At 36.6% G+C, this 13,435-nt stretch overlaps 1 pseudogene; it reads left to right on the top strand.

Annotated features, from left to right (window-relative positions):
- Positions 1–13,435, top strand: part of LOC122134580 — a 60,506-nt pseudogene that overhangs the window by 45,065 nt on the left and 2,006 nt on the right.

Raw genomic sequence — 13,435 nt, 5'->3', positions numbered from 1 at the left:
CAGTGTAATTTTTTAGAAACAGCTGAGCATGTGCTTTTTAATTGTGGTAAATATGATGCCTAGCGGATAGTCTTCTTTTTTAATACTATTAAAAATAGGCCAGTGAGCGTTGTGGATCTTCTGGGAAAGGGTTTAAGTGACAATCAGATATATAGGGCTGTTTTTAACCTTTAGAGGTTACGGTTTATGCTACAGGATATAGAAATATAGGGTCTGAGGTTGAGAGATGTGTGGTGCCTCTGCCTGCTTTAGCGCTTTCGAGGAGCCCAGTGTGAAGTTGAGGAGCTGAACACGCAGCCAGCTGAAGCCTGGGCCTTGGATCCTTTGGGGTGGGGTGGGCATCCACCTCCCTTCAATTTTTTGAAAACAATACAGATTTATCAACAAATTCCAGGTGGATAAAATATTCAGTAGGTTGGCGGGTAATGCTCCTAAGGGAGTGAACGGCCAAAAATAAGAGGTGCTGGTGATTAATACTCAACGACATGTAACAAAATCAGAGTCGATTAAAATAACCGAATTAAAAACAACATCAGTAGACAAATAAAATAACATGTGGACACACGGGAAAACTACAAACATAGAAAAAGCCTAATTAAACATAATTAAAAAAGGGGAAATGAGTAACAGCGAAGATGCTGAATTAAGCTGAATTAAAATAGCTTTTGTCTTAATCAGCTTTTCCGAAAATACATACTGGCAGTGAAATAAAATGAAATGAATGACTGAAAATTGCCTGTTGAATATTATACATCATGTTTGTAAACCGATTGAATATTTCAGAAGTGAAAAACCCTAAAAAAAATATAAATTAAATAATTATTAAATAATTAAAAATTATGAAAATATGTGTGAAATGTATTGAATTGAAATATTGACAGCTTAAATAAACATCTATGTTGATTTTCAGCCCCAAAAAATGCAAACCCTGAAAATACAAAGCATCAAAATGCAAGCACTGTTAATGTTATGCATTATTTTTTCAGTGCAATTTTTCACTTGCTTTTTAGTTTCAAAGACATTTGTCATCATCATTAGTCATACTTTCATAATTGTATTGTGATTTTTTTTTTATTTAATGTTTTTTTTATTAAAAAAAAATAAAAAAAATATTAAATAAATTTAAAAAATAATAATAATAAAAAAAAAAAGATTGGATACACTTTTTACTGTAATTCCATCAAATAAATGCAGACTTGGTGGGAGATAAGAGACTCTTTTCAAGAACATTTTAAAAAAATTCCCTTTCAAAGTTATGTAGGATGAGCTTAACTGTCAAGAAAATACTGCCAAAAATATAAAAATAATCATGACAAAAGTATAATTTTGTGAAATAGCCATACATGTTCTTGAGAGGTTTTGAGGTATCCACCCATATGTGTTTGAGTCAATGTGAGGTGTTAATGTGTTAATGCAGAGTGGATTTTTTTCAGCAGACTTTATCCCTGTAGAACTGTCAGAATGATGTTAATTAATCAAAAACCTTTGAACAATACTGTATCTGCATGGGATATTATTAATAATCTCCTCCCTCTTTTCCCTGTATTTGATTTCTACAAATTTCACGGCTTTTGACAATGCATTAACACTGTTCTTTTGCTGCATTGTAAGCTCGCTTCTGCAGATGAAAATCTAGTTTTAACAACTTAATCTTAATTTTTGGAACAGGCTGCCAAATTTGAGTCATAGTGAGTTTGTCATTGTCAGACAAATGAGAGAACACATCTAACTCTCTGTAATACCTTAAACAGTAAAGCAGATACAGCCGCAGAGACAGGTCCGGTTATCAGCCTCTCTCTTGCCAAGATCTGATGTGTAATTTAGATACATCCCTTAAAATGTGGGTGTCCATGTATGAATGCATGCATGTAGGTGTCCGTGTGTGCATGTTTTGTTCCTGTAATTTATTTTTTTTTTTTTTTGAGAATTATTTTCAATTAATTTTCAATTAATTTAATTGCTTTGCCATTTGTACATTTATCTCATTCTATAAAGGCCAAATTCACTCTACTTACAGAACCAGCTTTCTTTAAGACCAGCATGAATTCATTGCTAGTCCAGACTGGTTTATCCAGACTGGTGTTCACGCATTTAATTAGAAAATGTAAACAAAAAAAATTCCAGATTATAACCCCCATAAATGTTTTACAGTTGTCACTGTGCATTTAACATTTAGCATAAAATAACTAGACTAAAAAATATGCTGAACTGAAACATTTACCATGAATTATTTTTCAAGCAAGAACAATAAAATGCATTATAACACAGAACACTTCTTTCTCTCTCCCTCTGCCTCTGGCGAATTTCCACTCAGGGTTGAGATGGGCAATAGCTCTTCCCTATAGTCAAAGGTTGGAGAAGAATCTCTAACCTTTAATGATGCAAAGGAATGTAAAAGCTAGCAGCAACGCTACGCCTCATCATACATTAACAACAGGTACCGGGCACAAGCCTAGCAACATGGACAGGATTTGCATTCTGGTTTTCCTCAAACTGATGAATTATGAAATAACCCTATGAGGTGTATACAAAGCTTGCTTCTGTGGTTTGAGCAGGCCTTTCAGAGCAGCCTGAGGTACGGCACGATCTTTGACGATCAGTTCTGGTTCTGCTTGTATAATGACAACAGCCCTGGCACTTCCACTGGATAACGGGAGAGGAGCCTACATACACCAACTGGAACAGAGATGAGCTAGGTGGAGAGAAATACACACGATCGTGAGTATGCCATGACCGTGTGTGCTCCTGAATAGTTTTATACCATACCCTTTATCATTTGATGCTAAGCCGTAGCTTCAAAATGTTAAAGATGAACCTGCTTTTTGTCTGTGGAAGTTGCAGCACAGATAAAAGGCAGGTTGTGTGTGGTGATGGTGGCGGGCAGGGGCCATGGGTCTGTGGGAGGTGAAGGACTGTGCCAGTGTCCGCCTCCAAATACATCTGCAAACAGAATCAGACCCCTCTCATACCCAGCCCTCCCCTGTTCCTCAGCCTAATGCCTCCCTAACAGGAACATGCCCATCGGGATGAAAAAGCACCATAAGTTCCACTACTGTTACAAAGTGTGTCTGTTTGTGTTGTGTTGAGTTGAGCACCATTCAAATTGAAAAGCCTCTCTAAATTCCACTCTGAATTGAAATTGCAGAACTGTAATTTAAATATATCATTGCAAAATAAAAATAATACCAATACCCATACATATACTCATCATATAATTACAAAAAAATAAAATAAAATCAATAATTATATTTATTTCACTAATTCCATTCAAAAAGTGAAACTTGTATATTATATTCATTCATTACACCCAGATCATATATTTCAAATGTTTATTTCTTTTTAATTTTGATGATTATAACTGACAACTAAGGAAAATCCCAAATTCAGTATCTTAGAAAATTAGAATATTACTTAAGACCAATACAAAGAAAGGATTTTTAGAGATCTTGGCCAACTAGCAAAGAGAGTATGAACATATGAAAAAGTATAGGCATGTACAGCACTAAGCTCCTTTTGCCCTGAATTATTGCAGGCAATCTTGCGCGTGGCATGATCAGAGAAATCAGTCTGTGTCACTGCTCCAGGTGTTATGAGAGCCCAGGTTGCTCTGATGAAGTGGCCTTCAGCTCTTCTGCATATTTGGGTCTGGCATATCAGATCTTCCCTCTTCACAATACCCCATAGATTTTTCTATGGGGTGAAGGTCAAGCTAGTTTGCTGGATGAGCCTAAGAACAGGGATACCATGGTCCTTAAACCAGGTACTGTAGTAGCTTTGGCACTGTGTGCAGGTGCCAAGTCCTGTTGAGAAAATTAAATCTGCATCTCCATAAAGTTGGTCAGCAGCAGGAAGCATGAAGTGCTCTAAAAAACTTCCTGAATACGGCTGTGTTGACCTTGGACCTCAGAAAATACAGTGGACCAACACCCAGCAGATGACATGGCACCCCAAACCATCACTGACTGTGGAAACTTACACTGGACCTCAAACAGCGTGGATTGTGTGCCTCTCTCTCTTCCTCCAGACTCTGGGACCCTGATTTCCAAAGGAAATGCAAAATTTACTTTCATCAGAGAACATAACTTTGGACCACTCCAGCAGCAGTCCAGTCCTTTTTTGAGCTTGAGACGCTTCTGACGGTGTCTGTTGTTCAGGAGTGGCTTGACACAAGGAATGCCACAGCTGAAACCCATGTCTTGCATATGTTCAGGCAATGTGTAGTGGTTCTTGAAGCACTGGACTCCAGCTGCAACCCACTCTTTGTAGATCTCCCCCACATTTTTATAATCATCAAAAAATTAAAAAGAAATAAGCATTTGGAAATATATCAGTCTGTGTGTAATGAATGAATATAATATACTAGTTTCACTTTTTGAATGGAATTAGTGAAATAAATCAACTTTTTGATGATATTCTAATTATATGACCAGCACCTGTATATAAAGTTGAATATACTGTATATTATATCCAGATGTATACACAGACATTCAGTAACATCCAGCTCATCAAAATAAATGTATATATATAATTTATATCATATCCTATTTTATCTACTTTATCCCCAGTATACTTACTACTAAGATAGCAAATCTTAAGTGCTTGATTGCTTGTATTGTTGCAAAATGTAAATTATATTATCGCCCAGCTCTAATCTGCTGAATGTGACTATAAAGCATGAAGATATTAAGATATTATAAAAATTAACATCATGACTTACTGATAATGACCCTTGATTCTTAATACTCTGTGGTGTTACCTGGATGATTCATGACTGTTTTCATGTTTTGTTATAGTTCTTCATGAGTCCCTTGTTTGTCCTGAGCAGTTCAGCTTCCCAAATTTCAGAAACCGTTCTTCAAGAAAAAAAATCATCCAGGTCCCTGCACATTCTTTTGGTTTTCCAGCATCTTCTGCATATTTGATTTCCAGTTGTGGCTGTGCGATTTTGAGATCCATCTTTCACACTGAGGACAATTGAGGGACTCATGCAAAACTATTACAAAAGCTGCAAACATTCACTGATGCTCAAGAAGGCAAATGATGCATTAAAACCTTTTTTTTTTCTTTGATGGCTGCAATAATTTGTATTATTATTATTATTATTTTTTTTTTGACAGTTAGGAAAATAAGTTTAATTGGCTTTACATATCAGGGAATAAAAAGTCATCATTAATTATTGGGTGTATCAGCTCATCACAGTGCTTTGTAGGTCTTTCATGCAGGTGCACTGGAGAAGAGACTGACTTGATTCAAGCTCACAGCCTCTGCCAGAAACATGGAGCTCAGCTCGCCAGCTTCAGCACGCCAGAGGAAGAGACCTATGTCTTCCACATACTCCATGAGGTTTTTGGGTAAGTTTCTAAAATCCAGCCCTAAAGCAGCACTGTGTGTGTTTGTAATGAATGAGGGCATGATTTGTTTGAGAATTAATAAAATTTCCTTTATTCATCAGTTTTTACTCTCAGATACACCTAGACAAAATATTTTCTTTTGAGGTTATGTTTATGTTTCACAGATAAGCTAAGACTTTGAACCGGATGCTTCTTGTGGGCCCCTGCTAAAAGGTATATCAGTGTTCCAACAGCTCTGCCTCTCTCTGATTGGCTGTTTGGGCAGGGAGGTGTGAGGACCATGAGCAGCACTGGTTGTGGATCGAGAATTTCCCGCAGGAATAGTGACAGTTGGACATGGAGTGATGGGTCAGCTGTGAGTTTCTTAAAATACTGTTCATTTTTATTGTATTTCATTGTACTACACCAGTGTGTATGTGTATATACTTAATATTTGAATAACATTGATGGCTATTTTATTAATAGTTCATGATAATTAATGATATTCAGTATAATTTAAGAGGAACACATTTCTGAACATTATTCATGGGGCTGTGGACATACAGTATATATGACAAATAAATGAATTAATGAATATAAGTTGGAAAAAACACTAAAATTAGATAATATCCATAGAGCAGGTGTTGTCAACTTTTTTTTTGAGTCCAAGGCCCCTATATTAATATTTGAAGAGCCCAAAACATATTTTAATCAATGGGCAGTCCTACTATAGTTATTATAGTTATAGTTACAGTATCTAATTAAAAAGCAATGTACTAATTATAACTAAAATAATTACATTTCAAAATTCCAAAACTTAAATGTTCATAAAAAATGTAATCTATTTATTAAAAATTATGCAATATATCAAAAATAAAATATTTCAGAGCTTTGCATAACTGGTAAAGTTTATATTCATCATAAAAATGCCTATTGAGTTCATTTTTATGACTTTTTCCAAGTCTAGAACTATTAAATCAGGCTTTCTCTATATATCCAGGCTTTTTCAAAGACCATAAGAATCCCAATTCTTTAAAAAGATAAAAAAGAAGCATTTGAATGGGTAAATCAAGATAAGGAAGATGCATTGATATAGTTTTTTAAGGTTTTAATACTTGTTTTGTCTAATTTTAAATCATTTTAAGTAATCTTGAGGGCACTTTGTAAGTATGCTGATGACCCCTAGTGGTCCCTGGCCCCCTGGTTGAGAACCACTGCCATAAAAAAAGATTTTTCACTACTACTGCAAATATCAAAGTAACATGGTTTTGTTTTGTGCTTCCTTTTCTTTAACATTGTACCTACATAGCAGCTTTTGTTAGAGATTCATAACATTTAAAAGTCTATTTTTTTTTTTTTTCTCTTTCAGGTGGCGTATCAGAACTTTGGCAGGGGGGGGATTATGGGTCTGCTGAGTGTGGAGCAGCTAACATGGCTGACACCAACTGGCTGGTATCACGCGTGAGTCTGAGCTAGACTGGATCTGCAAAAATACCGAAAGGGAAGGTGGAAGAGGAACCTGAGAGCCATGAAGGTCTGTCGCAGGGCACTCTTTTTTGCCTTTGTGAATATAAGACTGTAATATTATCAAAAGAAGTCACAAGTTTGTTTGTGAGCTGAAAATGATTTTGAATCTCAGTAATGTGACATTATTGATGCTACTTCCATGCAGGAAGACACTGGTTTAGAGTGGGTTGGAGTCGAGGAGCCCAGCATAAAAATGTCAAACATCGCTCAATGCGGGACCAGGCTCAGAGGATCTGCCCCTGGTCTGAAGCCTCCTGGTCTCCATCCACTCTCCTAAGGAGAATCAGTTTTTGGTTAGCACTTTACGCAAGGTAAGCACACATAGCAGACACAATCAAACACTCTCCTTTGAGAGGCATGTGTATTACATTAAATTAACAATTAAAACATCAGTTCACCCAAAAAGGTAAGGTACAAAAGCTGTGGCAGTACCTTTTTAAAAGGCACACTTTTGTACCTTATTTACCCCTGATGCATGTTGGGAGCCTTAAAAGATACTAACTATTATTCCTAAGGGCACAGATTAGTACATTTTGAAAGGTATTACAACATCAGTGACAGATTTTGTACCTTTTTTTCTCTGAGAGTGTATAGGAGTACCATAAAAAAGTATCATTTTGTGCAACTCAGAGAGATAGAAAGTAATATGGAGTTGGAAGTAAAAGAAACTTAACTGTCAATTTCATTTTTTTACCACAGGATGGGTTTTATTTAAAAGGCTATATAAGACCCTGGACCACAAAAGTCGCTGGGGGATATTTGTAGCAATAACCAAAAATACATTGTATGGGTCAAAATTATAGATTTTTCTTTTATGTAAAAAATCATTAGTATTATTAAGTAAAGATCATATTTCTATGAAGATATTTTATAAGGTACCACCACTGTAAAACATATATCAAAGCTAATTTTTGATTAATAATATGCATTGCTAAATATTTGTTTTGGACAGCTTTAAAGGTGATTTTCTCTCTCAATATTTATATATTTTTTGCAGCCTCAACTTGCAGATTTTCAAACAATTAAAACATCTCAGCCAAATATGTCCGATCCTAACAAACCATACATCAATGGAAAGCTTATTTGTTTTTATATTTATTCAGTTTTCTTAGATGACCTTATAACCCTCAGTACAGAAAAATTGACACTTACAGAATAGGTTTTTTTGTGGTCCAGGGTCACATATATGCCCTTTAATCTTAATAAGTTATATGAAATGTATTTGCAATACTAATCAAGAAGTGTGGCTTTGACTGTGTCCAGATGTCCATAGAAGAAAAATGACCTGTGGTGGATTGGTTTTACACAGTTTTAAGAATGACGGGAGATTAAGGTGGTCTGATCATTCTGTGCTCAATTATGTATCCTGGGGACTAGGACAGCCTCCCTCACCTCAACTCAGCAAAGAGCCCAAACAGCCCAAACCCCGCCCCCAAAGGTTTGGTTACTGTTACACACACATACAGAATCAGAAAATATGTCATCTCCACCTTGAATTTGACATGCGACCGGCTTTGACTGCACATTTTAAATAAACTTAAAAAGAGGGTACAGATTTACTGTCTAGACTTTTGAAGTTATTTTGGGGAATGATACGTGATTGAACAGCAGTGAGTTTAGTGAATTACTTTAATGTTCTCAGGTGACTGGTCAGACCAGAGGTGTCACGTCGCTCTGCCATATGTGTGTAAGAGGGTGAATGTGACGGGTACCATCCCTCCCACACCTGCTCCTCCTCTCATGCCTGCCGGCTGTCCCCAGGGCTGGAGTCCTTTTCTACACAAGGTGAAAATTCATTCCCACAGCCATCTGCATTTATACATTATTAGACTTGCAAGGCTGGAACAAAGTTTTTCTTTTCTACTATTTTTTGCAGTTAGTTCAGTTTGGATTCAAATGTAGTTATGCTGATTATTGTGAACCTTTTTTGGATAATCTGTTTTTATATTCTGTATAGAAACTTTTTTTAATTTTATATATTTTTAAAGAAATTTAAGATTACATTGACTTAAAGTAATTGCAGTCGTATGTCTTTCAAAGTATCACATTTCATTTTACTTTTGTAATGTAACATATTTCTATGTGACATTGGATATTCATTGCCAAAATGTACTATTTTTGTGAATGAAGTAAGATATTACATTTTGATTACTTTTTTTTTTCATTTTGGAATGTTAGAAAATACAGCCAGCAAAAAAAAATTTAAATGACTTTCTTTACAGAAATGTTCACGCTGCACAAGTTTCTTATGTCAGTAATCGCTGAATTCCCATTTTCCCACCTTAACAGTGTTATAAGGTGTTTGGAGAGGAGCTGTCGAGTCGTAGCACTTGGGAATCTGCATCCAAGAAGTAAGTCTGACACAAAGAGCCACGCTAGTGACAGTGCCAAACCACAGGGTTCAGGGTAAATCAAACCCACGACACACACACACCACAGAAGGGAGGCTAGGTTACACATTAAATTGGTAGTTCACACAAAAAATAAAAAAAAAGTACAAAAATGCAAGTATAAGAATCATAGACAACTTTCATGGATATACGGATCGACGCGGTTCTAATGTGTGTGGCGCTTACGGCCCCTCAATTTGTTTTGTGTTGCATTATCTGTGTAAATCAGAAACAGACTCAAGCTCTGCATTTGATCTATTTCTTTCTCTCTTCAGCATTCCTTGTGACTCTGCTGCCCAACAGTTTCCCCTTATGTGGTAAGGGCCCACTTCAGAATCACAGGCTCAGTTCAGGTGTGGTTTGAACCCGGCTTGTTTAGCTATTATCTAACCAAACCCCTGGAGAACCAGTGGACAAATAGACAAATGAAAAGCCCGGTACTGGATCTGTCTGTCTACATTATCTATCATCATTTAGAAATCCAGCCATCCACCAATCAATCTGAGGTGTATGTGTGTGTGTACATCCCATTAGGTAACTGCATAGTAAGCCTCCATGGTAGTCCTCCTCTAATGATGGGCATGTGGGCATCTCAGAGGGTGTGATGCAGAGAAGTCACGGTTTCACCCGTATGAAGGATAAAGGTACAGGACTATCTCAAATTCACATACTCACACAAATAAACACAAAATAACACAAAAACACATATAACCCCGAACCACTTAAATTCCCCAGTGCATGTGTGTTTCCAGACCCTGCCTTGCCCCTGGTGTGTGGACCCCCTTCACTCATCATTAGATGGCCTGTTAGAATTTTACGGCGGTAGTGCACCGGATTTTTGCAGAAGCTCTGACTGGCGTGGGAGCGCTGTATTTGTGTGGACTCTATTAATGGAACGCTGGCAGTGGTGGCATCGGATCCTCGCAGCACGCCTACCTCACACTCCTTCCTCAGCATCGCTCAAGCAAAACCCTCCTGGGATCGGACTACATAACCATGGGGTGAGACATTCTGTGTGTGTTGGATGTCTCTTCTTCTTCTGGCATGTCAGAGCTTCAGCAAAAGCTTCTTGTGTTTCCAGGCTCGGGAGCTACACATGGTTAGTGAAGAGGAGCTCAGCATTCAGTGACTGGCGGATGGAGAACCTAATCAAATGTATGGATGTGGTCACATGACCGTTGAGGGGCCAGTGGACTGTGGCTGCTTGTAATGCAAAAAATTAAACGCCATCTGTGAAATTAACACGGTAGGAAAATGTTAGAGCATGCTTCTGAATACTATGTAGTACTTTGTTTGTGGGCATAAGAGTAATATGCGGTTTGTGTTTGCATTGAATTTCTAAATAAAGTAGTCACAACACTGACAGAAAAATTGCAGTATGCATCCAAGGTTGACTCATTATTTAATCAGGGACAGATTTCTCTGCTATTTTAAATCACAACAGGCAATATTCAGTGTATATCAGGATTTATTTTAGAATTATTTATATACTATTATAACATCCTCCAACATTATTAGAACATCTCATTTTTAGTTTTTTTAATCTAATGTTCACATTTATTTTATTTCAAGCCTACTTACAGTAAATTACCAAAAATTATTTTTAATAGTTTTAGTTAACAATAACAGCAATGGTGTATACAGTGCATTATGCTGGTATTCTATTTTTAGATGTAAACCTGTGTGTGTTTGGATCTGTCTGTGGTGTGTTAGTTTTGCAGGTGTGTTCTTAAAGCATTGTTTTGTTTGTCTCTGTTTCTGTGTCAGAGAGAAGGTGACACCAGAGGTAGATGCATCCAGGTTTTTAAGCCCAGAGCCTGTATGCAATTGGTCCTGGGTTCCTTTCTCAGAAATCACTGCTCACTTCGCTCATCCTCCATGAGCTGCAACTTAAACACGAGGCCAAACGCATGTGTAACAGCAGCGTAACGGCCCACACAAAGGAAAAAACCAAACAAAATCGGGCACAGGAACATATATTACACACAATAAACTTAAGTAATCTTGTTTTTCCCTTTTTTCAGTGGGAGCTAAGCTGTTGTCAGCCATTACATGAAAACCGTAACAGTTTTATAAGGGAGCACATGCAAAGTTTTCAGGAACAGGTAGCCCAATGGGCGCTTGGCTTGAAATGATCTTTAACTCCAAAGGCAAGAAGTTTAATTAATATCACTTGTTTCCCTTTATTGACCGCAATTTGGACTTCCCTTATCTAGACCTGTGTGTATGTGTTTTGATCTTCCCTCTAGAAGGCAGTCTGGAGTGGTCAGACAGTCAAGTAGTGGACTACAGTAACTGGGAGCAGCAGGACGCTTAATCTGAGCGTGCCCGCCAACAGCTGCTTCTGGGTTCAGGAGCAACACAGGCCTCTGGAGCCCTGGGTCCTGCAAAAACCGCACACACATGGAGTCATCTGTAAACGCCCACCTAGGTATGGAAAGTCACACACAAAGTGCCCCAACTAAACAAAATTAAGTAATAACCTTTGGAAAATATGAGCAAGCTACAAGCTGTGAAAAATAAATCTGCATAGTTTAACTTTTTTGATCTTTCATTCAAAAAAAAATTTCTGAAATTCTAACCTTCCATTAAAGTAAAACAATTTAATGTGTGGGGAAAAATAACTGTTTTTCTAAAATGCATGTTTGCTACCAATTATTGGCACCCCTCAGAAATTCTTATGAGTAAAACATCTTCGAAGTATATTCCCATTCATATTGACATTTTTTTTATAATGTTGTGGGCCTGTTTTTTCTGCTGGAGGTCCTGGACATCTTGTTCAGATGTTACGGCATCATGCAGATTCTATCAAATATATCATCATCTTACTAAAAAAGGAAGTTTATTCAAGTGGCTATTAGTATACTTCTTTTAAACTAAAATAGGAAAGTATGCTTAGTTTACTTTTTATGTACTTCTTCAGAAATGGGGCTTTTATGTAATTTCTCAGAAATATACTTAAAATTGATTATTTAAGTATACTTAGATCTCTATACTTACAAAAAGCCTCAAATATACTCTGAACTTTTACTTTAAGTATATTTTGAATAAAATAAACTCTTGAAAGTATACTACTTTTTTGGTAAGGGCAGATAAAAAATCTAAACCGGACCACCCTCTGTTAGAAATCTATAAACTAAATCTAGTTTCTCCAAACTCACTGTAAATATAAAACCTCAGAGCTGTTATCTGAGAAAAGGACGCTATAAATCAATAGGGCAACGGAACTGTGAGAAAACATTTATTTTTATAATGAGACCCCCCACTTTCCATTGTTTTACTTCAATGAAAGGTTAGAATTATAAAAAGGATAAATGATGCAGATTTATTTTCACAGCCACCTTTGCTCATATGTACCAAGGGTTCCAATATTAGTGGAGGGCACTGTATCTATGTAAACAGGATATATTTGCATATACAACTGGGGTAAAAACTACAAAAATAATTAAAACATTCCTGTGATTACTCACAATGTCATCCAGACTTTGCAAAGAGGTTGTTATTGAAGGATGAAGCAATACAAACTAACCCATAGCTTATGTTTAAACAGCAAAATTCTGTGTAAGTCTCAAAGGCACTATTTAAATGTTTTTTCTGTTCTCATGTCAGATGTGTATGTATGTATGTACCAGGAGCACCTTAAAAACAAAAAACAAAAACAACAACAAAAAAATTCCTTGTGTGTTTGCACACACCTGGCGAATAAAGCTAATTCTGATTCTGTTGTTATTGTTAACTAAATCTAAAACTGTTAAAATTCAGAAATTGACATTGAAATGTGACATTGGCAACTAACTGAAAGATATAAAGATATAAATGACAAAAACAAAATTACTAGAACCTAAACAAATGAAATAAAAAAAGCTCATTCAAAATGAATGAGTACTATTATAGCACATAAATAATATTAAAATGACAGGTTTGCATAGACGTCTCAAAGGCACAGCAATAAAAGCACAGTATTGCTCTAAAGTTCAATAAGCAGGTGAAAAATGGCCATGGTCATGATGAGAAATGTCAAAAAAACCCTGTCTAAGTTGACCTCAGGGAAAAAATAGTTGAGAATGTATGACAGAAATCTAGTGGTGGGCCGTTATCGGCGTTAACGTGCTGCGTTAACGTGACACTCTTATCGGGCGATTAAAAAAAATATCGCCGTTAATCTATTCTCAAAGTTGGGTTGGGAGC

Source organism: Cyprinus carpio, chromosome A15 (genome assembly GCF_018340385.1).
Source record: "Cyprinus carpio isolate SPL01 chromosome A15, ASM1834038v1, whole genome shotgun sequence".
Classification (NCBI taxonomy): Eukaryota; Metazoa; Chordata; class Actinopteri; order Cypriniformes; family Cyprinidae; genus Cyprinus; species Cyprinus carpio.
The sequence above is the reverse complement of the archived record's forward strand: the minus strand, read 5'-3'. Positions and strand labels throughout refer to the sequence as shown.